The sequence below is a fragment of the Humulus lupulus genome, chromosome 3, assembly GCF_963169125.1.
Source record: "Humulus lupulus chromosome 3, drHumLupu1.1, whole genome shotgun sequence".
NCBI lineage: Eukaryota > Viridiplantae > Streptophyta > Magnoliopsida > Rosales > Cannabaceae > Humulus > Humulus lupulus.
In genome coordinates this window covers 12,707,732-12,714,546 of record NC_084795.1, presented here as the reverse complement: position 1 = coordinate 12,714,546, position 6,815 = coordinate 12,707,732, and the positions used below count along the sequence as shown (strand labels likewise).

The 6,815-nt window shown below is 35.8% G+C and overlaps 1 pseudogene; it reads left to right on the top strand.

The window, feature by feature from the left end:
• The first annotated feature begins 670 nt into the window (after window positions 1-670).
• Window positions 671-1,727, top strand: LOC133823650 (uncharacterized; annotated as a pseudogene).
• Window positions 1,728-6,815: the final 5,088 nt, after the last annotated feature.

Below are 6,815 nucleotides of genomic sequence, written 5' to 3'. Positions count from 1 at the left end.
AAAAAGACACACATACTAGATTTATAGAAATTAGTGAACAGAAAGCATCTACATTTGAGAAATTGGTGGCGATAAAGGAGAAAGAGGCAAAAGATAACAGGATGACAAAATACATAGATTATCTCATCATGGACACGTCGCATATGACTCCTGAACAAAATAAAGATCATGAAAACTGGTTTACTTATAATAAGAATAATATCCTGAAGTTGTAATTGCAATGTATTTTTATCAACCGAATCATTATGTATTTTATTTTATTTAAATAAATTATCCTTTATTTTAACGGCTACATATATATGTCACCATGTCTATAAATACCAAATTTCAATATTCCTTTTACTTAACTCTCCATTCAATCATTTATTTTACTCTCTCATTAATCTTTTATTCCCAAATATCATATACTCTAAGTTCGACAATAGATTCGCCAAATTCTCCGAATCCATACGACAATATGAGTCTAGAGATATCATAATTGCAGAGTGTACTGACGATCATGATGATCAATATTTCAAAGTGCTCATGGATGGGGGAAGCTCAACAAGACAAGGAAGAAAGAGAGCCCACATTGATAGGGGTCATGTAGAAGGACACCAACGTTTGTTCGATGACTACTTTTTCTGATGAACCGATGTATACATAATATCAATTTCGAAGAAGATTTAGAATGCGTAGACACGTATTCCTACGCATAGTGCAAGCTCTAGAAAATCATTCGAAGTATTTCTATATGAGGTTTGATGCAGTCGGTAGAAGGGGGATTTCGCCATTACAGAAGTGCACCGCTGCTATGCGAATGTTGGCATATGGAGCGCCTGCCGATTATGTTGATGAGCATGTTCGAATTGGTGAAACCACCGCTATTGAATGTCTAGTCAATTTCGTTCGAGGAGTGAATGATATTTTTGGGACCGAATATTTAAGACGACCCAATGCGGAGGACATTTGTCGCTTACTTCAAATCGGGGAGGTGCGTGGTTTTCCAAGCATGTTGGGAAGCATTGATTGTATGCATTGGGAATGGAAAAATTGCCCAGTTGCATGGAAAGGCCAATTCACGCGAGGTGATCACGACAGACCCACAATCATGCTCGAAGCAGTTGCGTCACAAGATCTTTGGATATGACATGCATTTTTTGCTGTTCCAGGATCCAATAATGATCTCAATGTGTTAAATCAATCCCCATTATTCACTGATATCTTATAAGGGCAATCTCCGAGAGTTGAGTTTACAATAAATGACACACAATACAACAATGGGTACTAACTATCTAGCAGATGGTATCTATCCAGAGTGGGGTACATTTGTTAAAACTATCCCACTGCCTCAAGGAGAGAAAAAAAAATTATTTGCCCGATGCCAAGAAGCGGTACACAAAGATGTTGAGCGAGCATTTGGAGTACTTCAATCTCGTTTTGCTATTGTACGAGGACCAACACGTTTTTGGCAAAGAGATGTTCTCAAAGATATTATGTATGCATGCATCATATTGCACAACATTATTGTCGAGGATGAAAGAGATGCATATGAGAGTTTGTTTGATTTTAATTATGATGACGGCCCCGCCGACACCCTAATGGTTGAAGTGTTTTATGGACCTATTTCTGACTTCCTGACAATGCTTCAAAGAAATGCTGAAATTCATTATAGAAACATTCATCGCAATCTTCAGGCGGATTTGGTAGAGCACATATGGTCAAAATTTGGAAATTATTTTAATTAGCATTTTTTTAATTATGTTAGTTTGATTAATTATGATTATGTCATTTTATAAGCTCCTTTAAATTTCGTCTAATTTAAATTTCATGTAATATTTATTTATATTAATATATGGATTTAAAAAGTGTAACAATATTTATAATTACAAAATAATATATTAAATAATAATGTGTAGGGCCATAGTTGACAACTTTTAGGGTGGCTTAACATTAGGGCATTTTTATGAAAAAAGTTGCCAAAAGTGATGTAGATGAGAGAGAAAATAAAAAATTATATTTTGGGATAATTTGGACATGTTAAGCAAGTAATGGAGTAGCAACTAATGGGGTAGCTACCATTAAATAGTGATTATTTTTAAGTATTAATCTTGCACTAAATCTATAATAGCTTTTTTGACCAAATATTGTTTTATTGTTTTGGATTGGAAGCTCTTTGAGCTATTGGACTTATAATAAATAAAAGCTTATAATGAAAAGTAACTTTCCGCAGTGTAACTTCTTTTATATCTTTATAATGCCCTGTAACGACCCGAATTTGCTAATCGGGCTTAAGGCCTTGATTAGTGTGCCTAGAGGGCAATAAATGATTTATTATGCTTTAATGTGTTAATGGGTGAATTAATGTGAATATAAGATAGTTATGCATGTTTAGTAAGTTAAATGTGCATGTGGGCCCCGTCTGGATATTAGGGGCGTGAATGTGATATATGTGTATATATGTGAAATGTCTGTGCAGCACGATCCGAGACAGTCCTGGGGAGCGGTTAGCCAGAGGGTCACAACGGGGTAGAGATTCCGACTCGGGGCGAGTTGAGGGGTAATTTGGGTACTAGGTGTTATGGGATTGTCGGGACATGAAAATAAATATTTGGAGATATATTTGAGGATGGAATGTCTAGGTGGGAATATTGGGGAAATTTACCATTTTGTCCTCGGGGACGTTTTAGTACCCCGATCCTTGAGGTAACCCTTTAGACTTAAGTCAAATAAGACAAAAAGAGGAATTATTTAGAAACTCTAGGAACCGACTTATACTTCTCTTCTCAGCCAAGGATAGCTTTATTTCTTCCCTTCCCATTCACTCTCTAAGATAAACACAAGGAAAACTATGGGAATCAACTTGAAGGTCTAAGGAGTTCAGCTGGGTTTTAGGGAGCTAGGAGCTTGGGGGAATTAAGGTTCAACTTCAGGGGTTTAACTCAGCAAGAGGTAAGCTTTTTCATGGTAATTATGCTTAAGTTTCAGCTGTGTTTTCAAGCTTTGTATGTGGGTAGAATTTAACTTGTTCTTGGGGTTCTAGTTGGATTTTTGTAGTAGACTTTGATGGGTTTTGATGTTGTTACTGAGTTATTGTTGAGCTGGAGTATATGTGTTTAATATCTGGGTTAGATAGGTGAGTTTTGGTGAGGATTGGCTTGAAGAAAAGATAGGAAATTGATGAAGAATTCTGGGTTCGGTGAGGAGGGCCGCGGCCCTAGGATGGGCGCGCCGCGGCCCGTGTGCGCGTGCAACCGAGGATGGCCGAGAGTTCATGCGCGCCGCGGCGCTTGGTGCGCGTGCCGCGACCCGTGTGTGTTGCAGGGGTGTGCTAGCCTCTGTTTTGAGGCTAGCCGCGACTCTTGAGGGTGGGGCCGCAGCCCTTAGTGCCAGGTTGAGTTTTTAAGGGTATTTTAGTCTTGGGAACTCAAGGGGTAAGGCTCGGGATGGATTTTATCACCCGGGTTGATAGAATTCAAGGTCCCGGAGGTTATGGTTATGGTTTGAAGTTATTCGTTGGAATAGAACTTGATGGTTGGATATTGTTAATGTGTTGTGACTAGGGTTTCGGCGAGGCTCAAGTTAGAGGACTGTGCTCGAGACATCGGTGCTCAGAGACCTCAGGTAAGAGAACCCTTGTTCCCATAGAGCTTGTGTGCAGGGCTGAGCCCAATGTGTTTGAATGGACTGATATGCAGGGCTGAGCCCAGTGTGCTTGAATGGATTGATATGCAGGGCCGAGCCCAATATGTTAGAATTGCGGGGCGTAGCCCTTTATCTGATTATGCTAGAATTCTATGCTTGCTTGTTATGCTATGTATATTATGATATGAATGGTCGGCTTGAGCCGCGAGCGGTGTGAACCGAGAGCGGCGAAGGGCCGGGAACGGCATTGGGCACGTTGGGTGCAAGGCCGAGAACGGCATGGGGCCGGGAGCAGCATTGAGCATGTGGGGTGCGAGTTGCCAGGGCGAGTCCCTAGAAGGATACCTGGGATATCCTCACGGCGTGGTCCGCGAACCCAGGGCTTGGTAAACGCCTGGGACGGCTAGGCCGTATGTGTTTAGCCATTGGTGGCATGTTTATATGTTTGATACATGTGTTGCATATGTTATCTGCTTGTGGGTTCTCTTGCTGGGCTTCGGCTCACAGATGCTCTGTGGTGCAGGTAAGAGTAAAGAGAGAAGAGATCATCCAACCATGAGTATAGCAGACGCGGGGCGGCGTGTACATGTTTGGCCAGCCTGACTGCCATGGCCAGAGAATATTGGGAGATGCTTGTAAACAAACTCTGATTTTGTCGTCTAGTCGACTTGGTTTAATTAACATGTTGTAAACATTTCTAAACTGTATTTTGGGATCCCAAGTGTAAACTTTTTATGATTTTCTATGAAAATTAGTATTTCTAAGGTTTTTCCTCTGTTTATAGCTTAATTACACTGTTTGATCCAAAACCTCGATTAGCGAGATGAAAACACGTTTTTAAACTCACTTAGTAACGGCTCTAAGGAAGTAGGGCGTCACATGCCCATTCAAAATGGGCAATCCAAGAGAGAAGTCCAACTTTGATCTTGAAATAAAAAAAAACCAATTGTTGGCTTTATTGACAATAATAATAATAAAAGAAATGTAAATGAAGTATCTAAAGAGTTAGAAGAAGTCTATAAATGTAAATAATGCAAGTGAATCACTAGACGAAATAACAATGTAGTATCAATACGAAAATATTGCATGACTTGGGCAAAAGAGAAGAAAAATAAAAGTGATGAATTAAAATGAAGATGTGTTAAATGTCACTTTTATTTGAATATATATATTTTTTTGTAATGAGATGAGACATTCAATTTTGTATATATTAGTTTTTTGAGATGGACATAAGTATAAGCATAGACAAGCAGTTTTAGTCGGTCAAGATTCATGGGTAAAACTTTTCCAAAGGGGAGAAGATTATTGTGATTAACGTGGGGAGGGCCAACTTTTTAGACTTTTAATTAATTAGTTAATAATAATCTTTTTTGAAATTTGAATTTTCCATTATTTTGGCTGAGCATCGAGGCAGCAGCATCCCATGGTTGATGTTTAATTAGGTTGGTATTGATTTCGGCCATCCGTGAAGTGAAACACCAATTAAGAAGGCACGTGACTTGTCCTTAATAATGTCATTTAATTTAATATTAGCATCAAAACAAACTCTTCTTTTTTTCTATTGTTTAATAAACCAAAAACTTCGTCACACTCGTCCGTGTTTGTTTGGTTTGGTTTGATTTGTTAGATGGTTTTACTTAGTTGGTAACTAGTAACTTTGAAGTAGTCGAATCCAATTATGTTGTATGGTTTTAATTATGTCTATTAGGTATTTTCACCGTAATCATTGCACTTTTGTTGCAAGTATTTTTGAAGTAGGTATTTTTGTCACAAATATTTATTTAATTTGATATTTTTGTCCTGTATTATTAACAAATTTAACCGTGATAATTGAGGATTGTATCAAATTATACTAAAACATAAACAAAAAAATATTTTCACCACAAAAAAAATAACTTGGGTACTTAAATAATACAAATATGTTAACTTAAATATTTTCGTCCCAAATAACTATATATTTTATGGACAATTCTCCTATAGAGGTTCACTTTAAGTCCTACCGGTGTGACTCTCAGTGTTTTCGATCCGTAAACAGTTTTCAGTGTGATTTTTTTTATGACAGTATTATTATAGCTATTTAGAGCATTTGCAAATTTTAAAAATATTCAGAATAGTTTACAGTATCGAAAACTAAGTTCAATCATGTTGTTGCTCACGAGACTAATTTTTTTTATGCGTGTGGAAAGCAACCTGTTTAAATCTAATTTTCGGTACTGTAAACTATTTAGAATTTTCTGAAAATAACTACAATATACATAGTCATAAAAAAAATTGTACCAAAAACTATTCACGGATCAAGAACACTGAAGAACCCCACCAGACTTAAAGTGAAGGGAGAGATAGAGAGATTATTGAAGATTAATAATAATCTACAATATTTTTACATTCTACATTCATCAATAATTCTATATTTTACATTCTACAATATTTATTTAATAATAATTGGGAGTAAGAGAGTAAGAGATAGAGAGATTATTGTTGATTAATGGAGAGACATGTAATGGGACAGCTGGAGTTGGTTCAGTGTGGTGCTGGATTATCTGGTTCACACATTGGAATCAGCGTGGACACTGTGACACCCAAAGCCAAATGTGATATCCACAACCAACCTTATAAAAATTAAATTAATTTAGCATTTTTTAAAAATAAAAATATTAAGATCATTTTAGTATGAGTGTTTTCTGAATTTATCAGATTTTTTTTTTGAGATAATGAATTTATCAGAATTAGTAGAATGATATTTGCATTCATTAAATTTCTTATCATATTAATTTGTATACCCTTCAAAAAAATGATACACTTGTAAGAATTAACTATTGATTAAATTAAATTGAGACAATACTAATTTAGCCATTTTTTTTTACCAAATATATGGTTGAATCATCTATTTTGAAAAATATATTTTTTAGATTCCACATTTTATAAATTAATTTAAAATAATTCCTTAAATCTAATTTTGTTCAAAAACAATTTTACTCTCAAGATATTAAACAATGTGATTATCTAGCATTAATCTTTATTAAGTTATATTAAAAAATATTTTGATCAAAAGATTATTTTTAACCGATTCACAAAACAAATATTCAGCGAAAACAAAAAGATCAACCATAGTATTATCTCAATTTAATTGAGAGTCTATTTACTCTATTTACTAAAAAAAATTAATTTTTTTCCTAGAGAGAAATTGAAGA